Raw genomic sequence first — 21,456 nt, 5'->3', positions numbered from 1 at the left:
CGATGCATGGCTCCTCGAGACGCCTGGGGATCGCCTTCGTGGGAGAGATAGATACACTCTTGCTAGGAGATCGGAAATCGGCAGCTGTTGCCGGCTCCCGCTGGAGCTTATACAAGTCCAGGCGATCGGCGCATTTGGGGGCAAGGAAGATATAAAGCACAGAGGGAGGGCAGCATCGGCAAGAGCCAGGTCGAGTGAAGAATGGCTCGTCGTCCTTCTTAAACACCATGAGCGGACCACTCAGCGTCGTTATCGTTTTTCCAGCCCATGGGCGAGGAGGGAGTTGCCCAGGACACGTCTTTCTGTAGTATCTGGAATAGCTGGAGTGGTATATGTTAGCAGCCGAATAATGAGGAGCTGAGATATTCTACGGCGTCCATTGGCAGACAGAATTAGTGTGTTAAAGGTGTATGTATGCACGGACGCCGCGCGGATATTGGGAATTACATGCACGTCACCTAAGAGATAAAAGTCGCTTCCGCCTTTCATAGCTGCTTTGCCATGATGGTTACAGTTGGAGGGTGCACCGCCATTTTGCTTCTAACTGGAGCCAAGGTATTCCCATTATAGTGGCGGGAGCGCTGAGTTTTCCTGGAAGTTAGGCGAAATAGTTCTCTGCGCCTATATACAATTTTAGAATAGCGGTCGATTTAAGTATTTAAGACGACTTGCCGTTTTTCTTACCCCATTTTGCTGCGCCAAGGGAGGGTCCCGCCTCACGTCACACTGCGCCCACATTTCCTAATCGCACAGTTTCAACATCACCTCAATCGGAGCTTCCAATTGCGATGATTAGTATATTAATTAAGCTTTTTTTCTGGTATTTAGAAATGATTATTTCGAACAAAATTTTCTCGTAAGAAACTGCCTTCTGGTTGATTTTAAATATTACAAAGAGCTCTGCAACCCTTATCCAAGTAATCATCGAATGGCTTCATTGAACTATATTTCTTCGCAAATCAGCTAGAGCTAAAAATTTTCTTTTAGAATCCTACCAGTACGAGTTGGGCTGTGAGCACTTTCTCTCTTCCTCGCCCTTACGAGAGTGCTGGAAAGACCAAGGAGGGAGGGGTGGCATGGCGGAAAGAAGTTGCATCACTAAAGTGTACGTCGCGGCCTCCCGCGGCAGCCGCTGTAACCATGCAGCTAACTACATGTCCTCCGATATGGCGAGCGCGCGGTGTGTTTCTCTCCAACCGTTCCCATCGCAGCGCTACACAGCAAAACGAACTAGTATCGCCTCGCGCGCCCGGCTCCCACGAGAGTGCGCATTCAATGTGGATTCCGGCGGCGGAGAAGACCGTGGCAGAAAGCGGAGCGCACGGGATTCCCGCGCATGCGTGGTTTTTTTTTTCCGCGTACGAGCAAGAATCACCGCCATAATCGTACGGCTGCACTAGGTAGTCTTGTTTCTGGCACAGCATTTATTTTCGTCCAATTTAGGAAGACAAGCGTTGAAACTGCTCAATTTTCCTGATACAGACCATTGTAAGGGGGTATGAATTCGTTTGTGACAGTATCGTTTTTTTTTTCATTAAGGTCCATTTCATCTCGGTGCTAAATGCTTCGATTTGAGAAATTTAGAGGCATTATAGCATTCCTCCTTTCTAGAGACCTGTATGGGCCAAACTGGGCTAATTATCGTCGTTGAATCATATGTCCTTTATATCATGACACTTCGTTTTAATATTTTATCCCATACGGATGTTTATGAGGTGGTCAACCTCTAAATAACTGAGATCCTTGGTCATGTGACTGAAGCGAGGTGATAAGTAATTTTGCCGGGATATTGTAGAAGGCTTTGATTAGCCCACCTACATTCACTCCCCATATCTTTCACAGAGAAAGTGTCTGAGTTGTCATCGTCTCCTTTTTCGTCATCTGAATTTCGATTATGTTCTGGCAGCGCAATGCGAATATGAATATCGTGTTCGTTTACAGTATACTCTCGACTAAATCCAAATCAAAAGGGCTGCACATGCGGCAGAACAGCGTCCTTCTGAAGTAAACTAAGATTCGCTCAGGTAGACTATGACGAAAGAGAAAAATGTCAATTGTCACTGCTACGTGTTTCATACCAGATACACCAAACTTTGAGCACGTGCTGCGTTCTTGAACGAGCAAAATATCTAGATGTTCGTTCTTACATTGCCCAACATATCCACTGAACAAACTCGCAACGCGAATGGCTGACCATTCGCACTGGGACCACTGCGCCACTGCGATTACATCAGCGCGTTTACGGGAATTCTCGAAACGGTTACAACGAAAAGCAGCGCTGGTTTCACAAAAGGAAAGAAAAGGGAACTCATTTATTCGATCGAGTGAAAACAGTGAGCGTAGAACGTGGCACTCTTATAACTGCGCTTGAGAAGCGAGCCGTCATTTTTTTTTCTCTTTCGTCAGTGCCCCCCGTACTATAGAGCCCGCAAACTTCGAACTAAGGTAAGTTTCCAGCAGTTGCGGATCTCTTGCAGAGGCATCACACTTGTAAGTACGGCGCAAATGTACAGCGAAAAAAAGGCCCATTTGTGAATATATACGTCTTAGCATTGACTTTGCCTCTCTTACACCTTGACCCGACATTTCAAAATGAGGGCGAGGTTATATGAAAGCGCAAAACCTATCTTTTTTCTTTCACCGCAGACAAGCTACGCCAACCTTTTTGATCAGCAACCTTTGCGATCCTCCGTGGGAGCGCCGCGGTGCGGAGAAAAGAGCGCGCCAAGCCCGCCTCTGGAAACATGCTCTCTCCATGCGATTGGGTGGCGGGAAATAAACACGACGCGAGCACGCCATCTCGAAGGCCATGGTCACACTATGCTTAAATCACTCAATCACCCTGGACAGTCGTGGCTCAGTCATTTGGGTTTATGACATCATTTGTCCAGAGAAGAGTATGTGATTTAGAGTTGACTTTCATAATAAATTGTAAAAAATTCCAGGGCGCGTGTTGCGCAGTATTATTTGGATCCCATGTTCTCAGGAGACTTGAATACCGATGAACATCGTTTTCTGACCATGTTCAAAATGGTTACAGGGCCGCTTTCATACCGTGTCTTTGTTATTAATATTTTAAATATAAATAAAGGTTGGAAACGTACTGTGCCTTAACGTATATCTTCTGACAAAAAAAAAGAACCTGTTAGTTAGCTCTGATACACCTCCTTGTGTTATCGTCCGAAGTCAGACATGGTGTTATGACGCAGATTTAAAATCTGAATGAAGAAAAAGAACCATACGAAGTTTAAATTAGTTTTATTCACTTTCTGTTTGTTTGTTTGTTTGTTTGTTTGGACACCCATCCCTATGGCAAATTTGTGTGGAAATGCCATATACAGCGGCATGAAGTACACTTCTCTATTTTTTTTTCTTTCAGCGTATACACAACTACATCTCCAGCATAAAGGCCTTCTTCACCTACCCTCTCCATTAGACATGTATGAAGTCGCTGACCACCGTAAGTCCCGGGTCGTTCCATATAACAAACGCAAAACATATGCGGCAATATCTACACAATTATGCCGTTTCGTCGCGATTGCACATTACCCGCAATGAATCAAACCCCTCCAACATCACCTGGTTTCGTCGTCATTCTATCGCTTCCTCTCTATTGTGATAATTCATCATTTTCTATTCGTGTTTTTTTGTCATAATGCCTCAATCACAAGCTTTCATTTCGTTGCCTTAGTTGGATCGCATAACATGATCGTCATCGAGCCACAGCGAAATCATGTTGTCTTTGGTGCGCTGTGTTCATGCCACATCATAAAATAATTGTCGTCATTGGAACAACGTGATGCATTTGATGTCATAACTTCACCGATAGGATGCCATCGTGGTTTTTCCATCGCCTTTGAGGCCAGTGCTCTCGCTCGGTTGCGCTATCACGTCACGCTATCGTGAATATACAATAGTCAACACACTCACGTGTCATAGCACCGTTGTCACTTCTATATTCGTCATTGTTGTGTCATCACACAGCTGTGTTACTGGTGGGCTATAAATTGATCAACCAATCAATCAACTATTTAATTAATGCCGAGAAACAACCATGAGGTCTTAGTGCAGGTGCACGCAAAAAGAAAATAATACAAATAAACAATAAATAACAAACACTCTTCAGAAAAATCAAATACACAGTGTGAAAACACACAACAGACAAAAATTATTGAGCAAAAAAAGGGAAGAATAAAAATAGAAGACAATGGAATAAGAGTGAAAATCAAAGAGGAATATACACAACTATGTGGAAACCTTCTTGAAAGACGAAAAGGAAAGAATCTGCACATCATGAAAGACTATGTTAAGACAGTGCAGAGCTGACATATAAACAATCACAGTTGACTGTTAGAAATATAAAGACCATGAAAAGTATCATTATAGGCACTTTGTATTCTGAGAACAGCGTAGAGTGCTGAACGAAGTTGGCAGACACATGAAATGATCGATTCTCTCTAGTTGATTTATCCAGAATGCGAAAATTTACAGAACTGAGAAGTATAGGGCAGGATATCATACCGTGAACTAGTTTTTAAAGAAATAACAGGTCAGCGGGATTTCGTCGGCAGTGATGTCGACGGTAATAATATGACAGTGTTAGAACGAGATCCAGAGTCATTTCAAGCAAACCGAAGATTGTAAATGCTTATAATTTTTTTCTGCACTCGCTATATAGCGTCACTGCCAGATTTAGCAGTGCCATTCCAGATAACCGGTGCATCTTCAAGTTGAGGAACCCATATTGCAGTGTGCCATTTGTGGAAGGCTGTAGGAGAACTCAATTTTCGAGAGAGTCTGCAAACACAGCCGAGAGAGCGAAGCCACGCATGGCCGCACGTTTAGTGTGAGCAAAAAAAAAATTAGCATGCTATCAGAAAGAACACGAAGACCACTGAGTTTATATACTTTACCCAAAGATATGGTATTGACAGAGTATAGTAATGACACGATGGATGTTTCGCGAGATATACTCATGAGTTTTGACTTTTAGGTATTCAAGAAAATGTTATTGTCACACCATTCGGAGAAAGAAAACAAATCTGTCTGCATCAAGGGACAGTCGTTAACCGATCGAATTTACTTACATATCTTGATGTCGTTTGCATACAAAAGACAAGGAGAATAACGAATTACAAAAGAAACATCGCTAGCGAAGAAAAAAATAAGAGTGCACGGTCCTAATACCGACCCTTGAAGGACTCCCCTAGTCAAGACATTTGGCCATTTACGGCAACGTATACCATGATATATTATGCAGACAACTGTGCAGGAGATTCACAACAGACGAGTAAACATCAATGTTTGCAAGTTTAACGAAAAGCAGTGAGTGGATGACTACGTCCAAAGCTTTGCTCAGATCACAGTACAATATACGTCAACCTGACCTCTTCAAGAAAAAGGAGGGAAGATTTGCGTTATCAAACTAGCAGATCAGTGGTAGTTGAGCAGCTATAGGGAGAAACCCGTGATGATTAGAAATATATGAATTATTCAGGCTAACATACAATTTGTTGTGAAGAGCCAGCTGAAAGATCTTCGATGTGGCACACAGTAAAGAAATCAGGCGATAATTAGAAACATCAGTTTTACAGCCCGACTTAAATACTAAAAAAACACGCACAGTTTTCCACATACTGGGAAATGTAGAAGCATTCAGACAGTTATTAAATGTTGCAGTCAGTGCTGGGGCAAATATTACCATAAGCCTTTAGTATGGTGGAAGAGATGCCATCTGGGCCATACGATAACGACGGTTTCAAGCGTCGAATGCATGAGTAGATCAGCTTTTCATCCAGCGATAGATTACTAGATGGGCTAACTGCCTTAGGCTGTTGTCTCAACTGACTCTTGGAGTCTGAGGCCTTATAGACGAATGAAAATTGAGTGGCAGAACATTCAGCGATGGCATGCACTTCGACATCATCCGAGTCCAGTGGCCTGCTCAATATGAAGCCACAACTTCGTACTGAGCGTATAGTTCCCCGTTGAAGACGCGTCTAAATTCGCTGTGGGCTCCTGCCTGGTCTAAAACAATTCTCAAACACAAGCGAAGCTACACGTCGATATCGCCTTTGGCTGGGAGTTGCTTTAACGAAAGCTTATACCATGTTAATCGGAATTACTGATAGTGCGGCGTGCGATTTTTGCGGCACCGACGAAAATATTGAACACCTGCTGTGTCATTGTCCTCGATTTGCCAGATAGACAAGTACTTGCCAACGCAATGCGGCGACTGGATGATCGGCCTCTTTCTGTGCAGGTGCTATTACTGCAACGTCCACATGCCTCGACAGCCCACAAGGCAGTGAAAGCCCTAGCTGCTGTGTTTCCTGAGAAAGACAGGCTTGTGTGAACGCCTCTGACGTGCGGTAGAGTTCTACACGATGCAGTGAAATTACTGTCAGTCTCTCCCCCACCTTTTTTTCTATCCCTCTCTTCCCTCTTACTCGTCTTTCTTGTCCCCTTCCCTAATCCCCCAGTGTAGGGTAGCCAACCGGATGTCTTTGTGGTTAACCTCCCTGCCTTCTCCCTTTTGCTGCTTCCTCCTCCTCCTCCTCCTCAAACACAAGCGTCCTGCTAATAATTTGGTTTCCACTGACTATCACAAACCCATATACACATCGCTTCGGGCCGTGACAGTAGTATCAATTTATTTTTGCAAATATATACTGTGCTTGGCGATGTTTGCAGTGAAGGGGCAGCGCTTAGACGAAGTTCCAATAGTCTGGTTTCCTTGCATGTCCAGAACTGTCATAAGAAGAGTATATCAGGCTGTGTGTTCTAAATAAATCTCGCCAGGAATCGGTGTCACGCTACTTTATCTGGCAGCCCAGAGTAGAAAATAGACTTGCAGTACACAAAAAAGCTTCCTTATGCTAGGATTATTCGTAAACGTAAATAACGGCCAATCAGTGATGACACGGGGCATGCGATCAGTGAACAAATGCGAAGCAGCCGGTGGCAAGGAAAATATTTTCGTATTCGTAAACGGGCGCAGTGCCTCACAACGCTAGTCTTACTTGTTGTACACATGTGCTTCTCTTTAGGATTCTTCATTAATACTTTTTTTTTCTTCGGGTTATGAAATTGACATTACGGGGTACAAATGCATGTATACATGGTTATACTATACTAAGAAAGCTCTAAAACACAAATTGGTACGGAGGAAGAAGGCAGAAAGAAACAAAGCTTTACACGACAAAGCTCTTAATGAATGAGTCATTGGGCCAAATTAAACGGAACGGAGCATGATCTACCGACACAGCAGCCGTGAACAACGCATGTGTGTAAATTCGCACGCGCCAGAGCACAGATTCTGCTAATCTATAGCACTTGTAGTATTGTCGCCTATACAGTCCTTTAGGTCCACCGATGTGCTGCTTTGTGTACAGACCAGTTCGTGCAATTAGAAAGGTGCAATACCAAGAAGCAAGAGAAACGTAGAAAAAATATATCTCGAATATGTGCAGCATAAAGGCCCATGCTGGCTTCTCGCACGCGGTCTTCCATCAGCGCAGCTGCGGGGTGACGACGAGCGAGTAATCGGGCAGCATGTCCTGAAAGCATCGGGCACATTTATCACGCGTGCGCCACTAGGGCATGCTGCAACCACACCTGCGTATACCGCGGCAGCTTCATCGCGCGTCTATTAAGGATGGCGGATAACCTGTATGCGTATTATGTGTCGCATTCACTATAAATTATGGCTGCTTTAGTTGTGTATACCGGGTGTTCAAAGTTCAGCTTTGTGATTTTTTTTTAAATTACGTGCTTTAAGGCACGCGAGAACCACTTGTGCGAATAAGTTAGGTGGCCAGGGGGACAGAAAGTTAGAGGATAATTATCACTGTCAGAATCCAAATAACTAAAATTCAATAAATAACTTTTTACTGGCTTTGGTAACTTGATTGACATGTTTATATTGAAAAAATGAAGGCAGTGGTGTTTTGGCATGATACTGTGTATTGGCATGATATTGTGTATTGGCATGATATTTATTGCATGAAAACTGTGTATTGGCATGAAAACTGTGTATTGGCATGATATTTGAACTGGTTTCAGTGTGCTATTATCTTTTTTTTTTCTTTTTCGTATTTTTAATTTTTGGGTACCGTTCTGTATTATTAATTTATTTTTCGCTGCATAACTTTGTGATATGGAGTAGCCGAGGCAATAGGCACCTCAACCTGTCCACAGAAAAACAGTTAAAACAGAACAGAACAGACTAGAGAAGCGTGCATGGTCGTTTCTTTGGCTACGCGAATAGCGTGACTGCGGATGTCCGCGTAGTGTAACGTTTATTGAAATCAAGAGGAACTACTCTACCAATAATAACTGAAACAGTTTTAGCCTTACGACGCATATTTCCTGCTGCTACAAAAGCTTATTTCGGTGATGCACAAATCTCATCGGAACTCTTCACCTCTCAAGACGTCAATGCCCCGAAAACCGCTCTCGCGTCGACTGAATGACTCATCGTAGTATACTTCTGCAGGAATACTTGCACAGGCAGTTGTTATTTTGTCCTTCATGTCATAAACATCGCTGGGCTCTGTTACGTAAACTCGATCTTTAACGTAGCCCCAATAGAAACAGTCGAGCGGGGAAAGTTCAAAAGATCTTGGCGGCCAAAACATCTCTCCTGCGCGCCCAATCCACTGTTGTGGAAAGCGTCAGTCCAACTAGTTCTTCACCCTGGAAGAAAAACGTGGTGGTGCTCCATCACGCTGAAACCATACTTGGCGCAGGTCCTTCAGGGAAAGACTGCAGACAAGGTCATCAATTACAACACCTAATATTTCTTCTGTGTATAACTTTCCGTTAAAGTTGTCCTTAAAAAAAGTGGCATCTAATGATCCTGTCCTCGAGTAGGCCGCACCACATGTTACTCCAGCGAACTTGATGCTTGTGCTGCCTCTGCCAGGGTGGGTTTTCTAGTGTCCAATAATGGGCGTTGTGAAGATTAACACTTCTATTTCGGCAAAACCGAGCTTCATCAGTATAAATTATTCTGTGCAAAAAGTCAATTTTTTTATCAGTTTTCAGAAGGCCCCCATTGCAGAAGTCAACTTGCCTTTCGAAATCCGGCTCACGTAGGTCCTGATGAAGGTAAACGTGATATGAATGGAACTTGTGCTTTCTTTGAACAGTTGTGACTGTTCCGACGCTGCGACCACACTGATCAAAAATCTGTCTATGGTGAGCTCTGGCATCGAGGTTACGCACGCAACAACGCCAATTTTAAAGTTTTCATCCACGTCGGCCTTCGTGGTCCATCTTGAAAGGTGGACTGAGCCTGTTGCGCAAAAGCGTCGAAGTATAGGTTTGTGAAAGTGGGACTTCTTAGAAGGGAATGGTGTGGGTGGCGAGACGGATAAAGCTCCAAGCGTTGTCATTCATTTCAGCCATTGCAAGCACCACGTCTACGTTTTCTTCTGTAGTATACCTCACGCTAGAAGGAGCCATATTAGCTCGGAAGGACTCCACATGGATTTCTTTGGTGGACCATCAATGCAGAGACGCTGTGCTACCAGAGGCACCCTAGTACAGAACGGTCAAGCTGAAGCGTTCACTAGACATCTCTGTGTGATCTAAAGTCAAAGGAAAACGTCGCGAAAAATGGTCTCTTGTTTTCGCGTTCATCAGAATCATGCGTAAGGCTCATGGTGCACCACGCTGTCTTATTTTGATTTCGCCGGCCGAGAGGGCAAAAGCAATTGTTATTATGTATGCCTACGCTTCCAACATCTTCCCACACTAAACACCATACGCAACAGATGCGTCTCTTTAGGGAGGAGCTTTGCGCAGACCCTCACCCTCTTGCATACGTAATCATACGAAAGACATTTAAGCTTTGGAGCCGGATATCTCGGAGCACAGGCATGCTAGAAAAAATCTTCCGACTGAAACTGTGTTCGAACACCACTGCCTGCATTATTTCAATACAAAGTGCCAACTTGCCGCAGCCAGTAAAAATTTAAATAATAAAGTTTAGATAGTTGGACTGCTGGCAGCGATCATTATTTTCAAGCTTTCTGTCTGCCTGGCCGCTTGACTTATTTGCACAAGTGGTTCTCGCGTGCCTTTGAGCACCTAATTTAAAAAAAAATCATAAAGCTTAACACCCGGTATGTTACTCGAGAGGCTCGCAATGATTAACGTAGACGTATCGCAAAGCCTCTGAGCGAAGTAATCTTTGGCACATGTTGCAATAAAATTATAGCTGAAGTTGTTTGCAACAGAAAATTTCAGCCAATCCTGATGCTCCATGTTTCATTAGTAATGTCGGTTGGCGTATATGGCTAAGTGCATTGCCCCCCCCCCCCCCCAAAAAAATAAAGGTGGCTGATCCCTCTATATAAGAATCGGTATAACACAAAAGTTGTATAACACAACTTGTCTTTACAGAGGCAGCTGAGCATTTATTGTGCATAGTTTCAGCTACAGAAACAAATTGTGAACTCGGGTTAGAAGCAGCAAGCAGCTGGAAACTTGCAGCGCACACCTCAAGCAGAAAGCACGCACGAAGTTAGCATAGAAAGGGCAAGCGCGGACTAACAACGGTCACAGCTCGACCCATTAAGTGCGCTGTTAAAAGAGAAAAAAAAAAACGAGCACGAAACGAGCGCACAATATACCCAGGACGAGCGCGAACAACAGTCACAATTCTTCCTTGCTCTTATTCTCAGCAGCGCGCTCTTTTCGTGAACGCTGCCGTGGCATCTTGCGAAGTAACCTTTCTTTCTTTTTAACCGAATTACGAGTCTGATAAGAGCGCGTAAGAGAGACCACGCTCCGCGGAGGCGGTGCTTCGCGGAGACGACGACCTTGAGAGCGCGCTCAACTCGAGCCTGTCGCGCCATCTCGACACTGATAACGAAAACGCACTAAAATTTCGAAGCTCTGAGGACTGACAAACAGTTTATAGTTTATATAAATGGCTTGCCATTAGCACACCAGACAACATACTAACGTCATTGCCGTAACGGAAGTACGTCAGCAGAGCCGTGGTCGACCCCGGCTTAAAATACTTTGGTGTTAAAAAAGTTTGTTGATGTGTGCCGGTTTATTCATTTGAATGCGGGTAATGTGCGACACAAGTTCAGAACGTTTGCGAAGTGATTAGAGAAAGAGGCCAATGGTGAGAATGTGGGGCTTAAGCCCAAGCTTCCCCCTCCACCCCCCCCCCTCCAATTCAGACTATATATGACTATTTATAGTATATAGGACAGACTTCTCAAAAAAGCCCAGAAGATTCTACATAGAACAACATTGATCATTGTGCCGGGTATAGTTCGTTTGCATTTAACTGAAGCATTGACACATCTATCTATCAATGATGAGGCCAGTGTAACACCAACTGTTTTCAATTCAAATTTTATTCCGCGAAGTGAAGGCTTACAACTGGAACAATATGCCTTGGTTTACCAAAAATATCAATAATAATAAACAGCGCACTAGCTTATCGAAGGGCTGGGGTGCATCACGTGGCAGCGGAATTAGCATCTAAACAAAATGAATGCAGAAGAAAGGCACCTTTAACATTGATTTCGAAGTTAGAATACAAAGAAACAACAAAAAACAATATTATATGATTAATCATTAGAATCGTACAATAGGAGCTTCAAAAAATAAGTGGTTCATGAATTGCAATTTTACTAATGCCAGAAGAATGAACGCTGCAACGTCACGAAGTAAATAAAGTTTGGTGTCCACAAAAGAAAGGTCGGCATAACACAGATTTAATCAAACTCAAATTGCAATATGAAGAAAAGAAGTATGTATATTCTGTGTCTGCTATAGAGACTAACAGCGATCCTATGTCGGTATGCTGTCAATAAAGAATGTCGCAGTGAGTGTACCTCGCAACTCACAAGTGTTTCAAGATGTGCGTTCTATACTGCGTATTTTCGTGTATGCTTTGTATCCGAAAGCTGCTCCAACACTGTGCTCGGAAGAACGGTATACTTTTCATTATGTATTCTTTGCTTGTATTAGCTCTTTAGGCAATCTGAGCTGCACATCAGTGATTTTCACTGAGCTATGACTTCAACAGTATTTTCATGGTTATACCTGCATGCGATCATAAAGCATAAACAAACATACGATTGCTGTCTAATTAGATGTACGTGTTACATAATAAAAAGAATACAGCAAGCGGGTACGGTTCTGTGCATTGTCATTGTATATACGTGCGTGTATACCCCCCGGTGGAAACATGATTTAAAAAAAAAAAAACTGCTACGAGCTTATCATTGCCGTCCCGTGCAGGTTCTCAGGAATCAACACTGGAGATGCTCCAAGCGGAGAGCTTCTCTCGCCAGGTTCAGCTGCCACTTCGGGCGCAGGAATCGGAGGATCGAGGGCGTCGAAGAAAAGACCGGCGGAGATGGCTGCGCGCCTGACATTGCCCTCACTGCGACCGTCGCGTGGGGGAGCGGGCCCGCCTCTTTCGGCAAGCGCCCTCCAATCGGGCTTGCGAAGGCGGGGTCCTGCCCGGTGACGTCGACGACGCGATGAGTTCTGGGATATGCTAATGAGTAACCCCCCCCCCCCCTCCCGGCACATCGCTGCCGCGCTAGCGCGCCCCCTTTTATTATTTAATCGGGCTACGCACCGAATAACGCGGTGAGAGCAGCAACTGCAGCGACCGCGCAAGATACAAGCAGCGCGTCAAGAACGCAAAAGTGGGGAGAGAGCGAGAGAGCTCCAGAGAGTGGTTTTTTCTCTCGGCCGCTTTGCGAGCCTCGCCGGAGGAGGGCGCACACCAACCACGGGGTTCTGTCGTGGCGAGTAGGTTTTCCTTTTCACCACTACTGGGGTTAAGCACCAGATCAGGAGACACGCCGTGCGGTCGAGCAGCACGATGGTTGTCACCCGCCCGACGATTCCAAGTGAAGCTGCGGGTTCCAACATCTGAAACACCTAGCAGGCCCTTCGAGTAATCTGGTGTGAACATCCACCACTACCACCAAGCTCTATATTTCAGAGCACTGCAGGAGAAGAGGACGGGAGCGCTTTCTGGCATGCGTATAGACACCACGTGACGATATGAAAGCCGGAGGCCACACACTAAGATGCGAACGTTCGATATCTTGTCTCTCATAGGGTTTCAAGAGTATTGTTATACACATGAACAAAGGAAACTAGCATAAACTACAAATAAACGAAGGCTCCATACTGGCACTGCATACCTTTGTAGTACAGTCGCTCAGCTGGATAATGTCATGTATCACAATAAGAGAAAATTCCCTCAGATGTCAAAAACACGCATGGCTGCTGTAAGTGATGTGTTTTTTTTTGTTTTTTTTCTTCATTCATGTACTCGTTCCTGCCACCTTTGACTTTGATTGGACTTGCGGTCTGTAAAACAAAAAAATCAGTTGTGTAGGCGCAGGCGCAGAGTCACCAAAAAGTGCACTTTCGCAAGTTCCTTTGCTTTTGTGTTTCTCTGTCTTTATTGGCTCTTCATATTTTTCGTAGTTTCCTTTCCAGAGGATAGTTACAGCGAGAGAACAGAACGACGATGAAGAGACAAGGACACGTGTTCTCGCGCTATAACAATCGTTGTGTCATACCAACTAGCCCAAGCTGCCACACTTCCTTTCCAGAGGTCACTGTTAATTTCTAACGTGTAGTGACTTGAAGTAAGCACTGTGCACTTCCTTCCTTCTCCGTTTTTGAGCGTTTTCATGCGAAATAATGAAATAAAAAGGAATTTTATTTGTACCTCCACCCCACCCTCCTCTTTAGGAATAAAGTATAGAGGAGAATCAACGACTCCGTCAATCGAAGATCCCGAGTACGCACCTTGATCCCACGACTTTCTACTGCCGCATTTCCACGGAGGTGCAATGTTATTGGCATGTGTAATGATTTTAGCTGCACGTTAAAGGAGCCCAAGAGGTCGAAGTTTACGGAGCCTCCTACTATGGCGTCCTTCGTAACCATACATCGTAGCTTTCGGACGTAAAAATCCAGGAACTATTGTTATTATCATGAGAACTCACAAGACCTCGGCGAGATCTGCCGAAAGCAAAAATGTCACAAAATTATTTCTATACAGAAGATACTAGCAGCGATTTATTGTTGCCGAATGCAAAAAGCGAAACGTCCTCACGCTCTTTCGACAAAACTCAGCGCCGACATGGTAAAAATACCCTAAAATATAAAGTTGTTTGAACTTATTCTGGCCAAAAGCCGAGGTATGCGGTGACGCGTGAGAGGAAGGCACACATCAGCTGCCTCTTACCAGTATACTTACGTATGGAACCAGGTTTGAGTTCGATTGACGACAACGCCGTGAGCACTGAAAAAGAAAATGACAGGTGTAACCTTAACGGACAGGGTAGCTTAATGGGTCACGGAACAAATTGGCGTTATACGAACATTTTCAGATTACCTTGAGAATAAATGGCATTTGACAGTGCATGCAGCGCGAAGGTAACGTACCCATATAGGTCGTGAAGTGATGGCAAGCGCGCGAGGGGGTGGCAAAGAGTTAGGTGGGCAGACGATTGATTGGTATGAGTTTTACGTCCCAAAACCACCATATGATTATGAGAGACGCCATAGGTGAGCAGACGAGATTAAGAAGTTTCCGGAAATAATATGAGCGCACAAAGCACAGCACCATCATGGTTGACGGAACTTTGTAGAGGCCTTTGCCCTTCAGTGGGCTCATTCAGGCTGATTATAAGGAAGATGATTATGGTGGTGATGGAGTTCTACGCCCTCCAAAAATGCCAGAAAATAGCGCACTGTAAGCGGTGACATATCCTAATTCTTTTCATTGACATCTAGGATGATATATAACACTAATGAAAAAATTTAAAATTCTTTGTGACCCACAGGAAAAAATGCTTAAAAAAGGGGGGGGGGGGTTAGATGAAGTTTATAGGGACTCATATACGACAGCTCAGAGTTGTTTCGGTGATTCTGAAAGCTCCCTGGTTATACGGGGAGCTTGCAGGATCATCTGTGTGTACTTTTCTTCTATATTTTAAGTGAGCAACATACAGAGTACATCTCGAAACTCAGCTTCACACAAGTGGCAGCGTATATGGTGTACTTTGTGCAGCGAGAGAAGTTTTGAAGCGAACGTAATTTTCAGAAGGTTGGTGATCCGCATACTATGCATCTCCTGAACACACACACACACACACACACACACACACACACACGCACGCACACACACACGCGCACGCACACACACACACACACACACACGCACACACACACACACACACACACACACACACACACACACACACACACACACGCACGCACGCGCGCGGATACAATTTGGGCGCGAAGGCAGAAATTGTAGTATGCCTAATGATTTCCGTGCAACACGGTATAGTATGGCAACAAACCGTTAGAGAGAAATGCAGGACGAGCCCCGCCGCGGTGGTCTAGTGGCTAAGGTACTCGGCTGCTGACTCGCACGTCGCGGGATCGAATCCCGGCTGTGGCGGCTGCATTTCCGATGGGGGCGGAAATATTGTAGGCCCGTGTTCTCAGATTTGGGTGCACGTTAAAGAACCCCAGGTGGTCGAAATTTCCGGAGCCCTCCACTATACGGCGTCTCTCATAATCATATGGTGGTTTTGGGACGTCAAACCCCACAAATCAATCAGAAATGCAGGACAATTAATAACTTTCATGTGGTCGAAATTCATGACAGCAAGCTGCGGAAGGTCAAATTCTAATAGAAACCGCATCATTTCTTGTGTATACCTTATCATGCATGATAAGCTCCGAGCTGGCGCCACTTCCACTGAGCAGTGATAAAGGTATAGTTATTGGAATGAATGCATAAATGAATAAAACCGCGTTTATTCTACTTTGTTCACGCCGAGGGCGCTGCATTGGACCGGGACAGGGCTCTATAGTGGTGGGAGTGGGTAAAGCTGTCTTCGTTTTGTGAACAGACGCCATGGAGGCAACAGGCGCGCACGGCTACCCAGTTAGGGCTAGCAATACCGGTCTTTCATAGATTGCAAGCTAAATAAATTTATACCAAAGGAATTTGCGAAAGAACATTTGCAATTAAGAGTTGAGTGGTACATGAAGGAATGTACGTAACTAAAAGAAAAACAGTCATAAAGTTTGACAGGTCCCACGTACCGTTGGGATCGATGTTATGCGAAGCATGCGGATGGAAGGTGACGGTACCGTAATTTTTTCATTGAGCGCAACATTAGGAAGTGGCGTAAAGATATGTACAAATGCACGTACGCTGACATTTCGAACGATAAACGTTGATATAAGCAGTTGTTTACAGTTGGGTAAGGATGCCAACATGGATATTAGCAACGCCAGAAACGGTAAGCTGATATGAAGCGTTTGTGCTCGCAAGGACGGTATCCCTGGACACCGCTACACAAATTAATTTTAGAGAATGGCGCCTAACGCCAATTGACGTTAAGCCGATGTAACGACTGTATAATACAGGATTACATGCCCCACCACGGTGGTCTAGTGGCTATGGTACTCGGCTACTGACCCGCAGGTCGCGGGATCAAATCGCGGCTGTGGCGGCTGCATTTCCGATGGAGGCGGAAATGTTGTAGGCCCGTGTGCTCAGATTTGGGTACACGTTAAAGAACTCCAGGTGGTCGAAATTTTTGGAGCCCTCACTACGGCGTATCTCATAATCATATGGTGGTTTTGGGACGTTAAACCCCACAAATCAATCAATCAATACAGGATTACATATGTAATGTTTATAAAGTTGGACAGTCAGCACTACAACCACAATTGACGTTTCACGAACATCAGGGTCTATACTTGAAAAGAAGTTCCGGGATCTGGCGTAGCTCTGTGGTGGAATATTTGAACGCCACGCAGAATACTGGGGTCCGCTTCCTGCCGGGACCCTGACATTTATTCTTTGCATTCATCGGGTCAACTAAGCCGTTGTCCGCTTTTTCTGAACGCGCATGCGTTAAAATCATCCATTCGTGTTCTCACCGTTCCTGCATAGATATAAACTTTAAACCACCTGTGGCACTTCACCGCCCGCGGGTATGGGCAACACGTCTATAGCGGAAAGAGTATGACGGCGCAAGCGACGGGATTGTGACATTATTTATGTCATGGCCAGGGAGTTCTATTCGCCGAACCATCTTACGCTCCAATACTAATTTTGATTTATCCCAAGTTAAAGGGGCGATCACTAGAATACCCAGACGTAAGCGGATAGATAGATAGATAGATAGATAGATAGATAGACAGATAGATAGATAGATAGATAGATAGATAGATAGATAGATAGATAGATAGATAGATAGATAGATAGATAGATAGATAGATAGATAGATAGATAGATAGATAGATAGATAGATAGATGCTCAAAGTGCCTGTAGTGCGCAAAAGAATGTTTCACATTTATAATTGAGGTTTAACCTTTTCGAACCACGTTGTGGCTATATGATGTATCCCGTAGTGGACGGCTACTAAAATATCGACATCTCACCTGGGGCTTAAGCGTATGTACACCTAAATTTAGTTAGGGCGGGGCTGAAGCATTCTCGTCTCGATAGAAAATGAGGCCGCCGTGGTTGGAATTTGATCCTGAGGCTAGACAAGTTCACCCTTAGGTGAATAAACCGGCATCACCAAACCTGCAGTTGAGGAAACTGAATATGTAAAATTAGTTCTCCATGCGCTTGCTAAGTCAAAGTTAATGTAAGAACAACGATCGTAGAAAATAATCGTAAATTGAGTGGAAAAAACAAAAACGAAAATGATATGCCGGTTGTGTCAGCTCTGTGTAGTGGACATCCGGTTAGGGCCCGCCATAGCCAGGGATACGCATACATCACCATACCATGAGTTGTTCGCGTTAACATTTTCAGAAATGATTCATCATAGGCGCCGCTTGTTCATCGTGCCCCATTCATTGCGAATGTCCAACATGAAAAGAAAAAAACACCCCACTCACTCTCCCTTTTTCGAGCAAACAGTTTGGATCTCAATACATCGTTCTAGCTCACCTTGAAATTGAAAGGATATAAAAAATAGAAAAAGGCCGCTCACACTACAGAGTGCGCTGATTTGAAGTCGAAGCACTTAGTCCTTCTGAGGATGCGCTCAACAGATTCAATTCAAATACATGTGCTCCCCCTCATTTCTTTCATCCTGACACGTCGCCTCCTTTCCCCTCATCAAGCGCGGAGCTCAGCCGTGTTCCAGCGTGATGTCCATTCAGGTGGATCGAAGTTGGCAGTAACGAGAAACGGGATTTCGCGTGAACACAATGGCTAATAACGACGTCAAACATGCGGTGCCCCTGCTTTAAACGCTTTCCACGATGAAGGTTGCAACGACTCGACGGGAGCCGTCAGGGTGGACGCTCCCGCCCCCCTGCCGGCAGACTTCGCGCGGGCATCGGAACTCGAAAGCGAAACAATCGCCAGCCCTTCCGAAGGAATTGCAAAAAGAACAGTGGGGCCTTCCTGTACCATAAGTATGTGCGTTCCGCACCAGGAACCCACACACTGCAAGGCGCACAATGAAGGAGCGCGTGCGCAACGCGCTGTTCGGTTTAGCACACGAATAGAAGCGAAGCCTGTTCGGGAAGCTTCTTTTGTTTAGGCCAACAAAAGCGCGTCGCACGAAAGGCTCGGATCGGCGGCCGTGTGCGAGTAGACACATCTACGTGCGCGCACCCAGAGGTCCGCGGCGCGTCTTCCCAGGCCGAAAAACCTTGCCGCGGGAGAGAGCCAGGTACAACAACAAGGGCGCGCAAAAACGCCGCTCCTGCTTCGCATGCATGGGTGTCGGACGGCCCACGCAGCGAGGGGAACAAACAAGAGCCGCTTCATTTGGCGCCTTCATTCGCGGGAGAAGACGGTTTGACGCCCCGCTGCGACCGTTTGAGAGCTGTCAAAAGTTCCGCGCGCGGGGAGGCAAAACTGTTTCGTTCAATTTGAAGTGATTTGAGCGGCGCAATCGCCGCTGGAGGTCCTCCTCCCTTTTCTCCCCCGTTCCCACGTCTTGACGGCTTCTTCTTTCCGGCCGTCGAGCGCCGTTTTTGTTTCTCTCCCGCTTGGCGCCTCAGTTGTCGCCGCGAGTGCCCCGCAGTGCATCTCTCAGCGCGTGACGACGTTTTGCATTTGGCCGCGCAGTCCGCACACCTCGCCGATCTGGCAGCGGGGCATATAGCAGAAGGAAGAGGCGAGCAGATTATGACGAAAACATCAAAGCATAGGAAAAGCGCAACCAACGAGCCAAAAAAAAAAAAAAAATATTCTGCGGGTAACCTGGAAACGAAGACGCTCGGTAAGAGAGTGCGTAAAAAGCGACGGCTGCTCGCGAGAAACAGCGGCACAGCCGCGAATGACTGGAAACTGACGTCCTGCAGGAAAGCATGTTTTACGCGTGTTTTACGCGTTTCACATGCAAATGCGCCGGATCGGCCCCCGCACGCCAACGACGGCGAAGGCAACACGCGAGCCGGCGCTTACGCAGAAACGTGTGCGGCTGACATCTTAGACAGCTTGAATGGAAGTGGTGGCGCGGCGTCGGGGTACCAAATTGCGCTCGAGCCCTTTCATAAACGTCTCGGCAAAGCCTCTCTTAACTCACCCCCCCCCCCCCCCCACGCCCCCCCCTTTTTTTTCGTTTCTCTTATCGTGACCGTCTATCTGGCTCTGTATGTGGATGTCGCGCGTTCCTTTGCTTTTTCGAAACGTGTTTGCGTAGCGGCTGACAGGAGCGCTTTGGAGGTACGCTGTCGGCGAGTGAGGCTGCTCAAACGATCTTTCGAAATTGCCCAGGAAGGTAACGCAAACATTCGTCGTCCGAAGAGACCGTTCCCGGGTGAAAAGAACGCGTGGGCCGCCCGTGTAGAGAGACATAACGAAAAACCAAGAGCAAGGACATAAACCGTGGTATACATGGATATATATAATATACCGTCTTGCGCCTCTGCACCTACTTAGCTTTTTGCTACTGCTGCAACCACAGAAAGTGCACTCTCATGACATTCGCGTTTATTTATCCATTTATTTATCTATTTATTTATTTTTTATTTATTTTCTTATTTACTTTAATACAGTGGGCGTCTGCCCTCTGGTCCTATCCAAGTACGACTATGAGTCCGCATTAAGAGACAGGGAAGCTGCCTGCTATAAATAAAGTTATTCGATCTTTATTTCCTTAATCACGACTGATACGAGTGTGAATGTCAAATTCGACAACTGACAATAAGCCACCAAGCTTTTCGTTTGCAGCATGCATAATATTCTCCCTTTTGACAGGCACCTGCGCTAGTTTGGCTTACACTATATCTAAACTATACATCCAAAATAGCGCAGAAGCAATGCTAGCACCACCCACCGAGTCTGTAACAGCGTATATATTTTCACCTTGGACAAGTCGTTTCAATGCAATGATTGCTTTCGAGAGCTCAGAATACCCTTAATGTACCGAGAACAATATTTTGTGAAGAGGTTGTGATTAGTTTTCATGAGTGCGAATAGAATGAATGCAACCAGACTTGGCCAATTTTTGCACTAGCTTGAGTGATACTAGCAGATAACAAATGAGTATCTATAGAACGTCTATAAGAAGCCGTATCTACGGGAACGCAGCAACGACGCATTGGTGTATGTTGTCCAGGCGAAACACATTGACGCGTCATGCGCGAATCAATCCTTCGGTGAATATTGTGCACGCAAAGCATCGAGTGAAGAGACAGAAGACAAGCGAAGCGGTGGCTTCCGTGTGATCCTTTCACGACTCACCAATGAAACGCATTCGCCTGAAATATACGCAGTAGTCACGTAGAGTTAAAGTTCGACGATCATTACCAGTAACCCGCTCCGATCGTATGCTGCCACGTTAGTTTTAGAACGTGGAAACAACAACCACGAAGTCTGTTGGGCAGGTATATACTGCACCCTCGATGGCAGAAGTGTAAGGATAAGCCAGAGTGGTCTATGTGTGAAAGGCTCGTTTTTCAAAGCTAAAATGTTCAACCATCCCCATACGTATACAGCTCCATATACGTTCTAGTTCTTCCGGGCACTGCAACGCTCTGCCAATGGTGCGAGAATTGCCGGCCCTTCTTTAGAGACTTAATTGAGTATATGTGTCAGTTTCTTTACAGGTCAAAGCTCCATAGAGTTCTGGTAAAAAATCAATCACTCAGCTGTCCAGCACACGTGGAAGCACTGTATATGGAAATGCCGTGGCATAAATAACCTTGTAAAGCCTATATAATTTTGGCTTTCTCAACTTTTGTGCTTAAAGGTGCACTAGCGAGGCGAAAATGCTGTGGGCCCGTCTGCTCAGATTTTGTTGAACGTTAAAAAACCTCACGTGGGCGAAGTTTTCAGAGTCATCCACTCTCTCATAATCATATGGTGGTTTTGGGACGTTAAACCATACGTATCAATCAATTAGAGCTGCAATAGCTTTCAAGACCAAATCGCAACGCCAGCT

At 45.3% G+C, this 21,456-nt stretch overlaps 1 long non-coding RNA gene across 1 annotated transcript in view; it reads left to right on the top strand.

Moving 5' to 3' along the window:
• The window catches only part of LOC142776024 (uncharacterized), a 68,569-nt gene extending 55,376 nt beyond the window's left edge, over nucleotides 1–13,193 (top strand). Inside the window, exons 3-5 of the long non-coding RNA XR_012887240.1 lie at nucleotides 3,380–3,460; nucleotides 6,263–6,402; nucleotides 12,274–13,193. This is a non-coding gene — a long non-coding RNA (uncharacterized LOC142776024). The remainder of the gene's footprint in view (nucleotides 1–3,379; nucleotides 3,461–6,262; nucleotides 6,403–12,273) is intronic.
• Nucleotides 13,194–21,456: the final 8,263 nt, after the last annotated feature.

This window comes from Rhipicephalus microplus, chromosome X (assembly GCF_043290135.1).
Source record: "Rhipicephalus microplus isolate Deutch F79 chromosome X, USDA_Rmic, whole genome shotgun sequence".
NCBI lineage: Eukaryota > Metazoa > Arthropoda > Arachnida > Ixodida > Ixodidae > Rhipicephalus > Rhipicephalus microplus.
The sequence above is the reverse complement of the archived record's forward strand: the minus strand, read 5'-3'. Positions and strand labels throughout refer to the sequence as shown.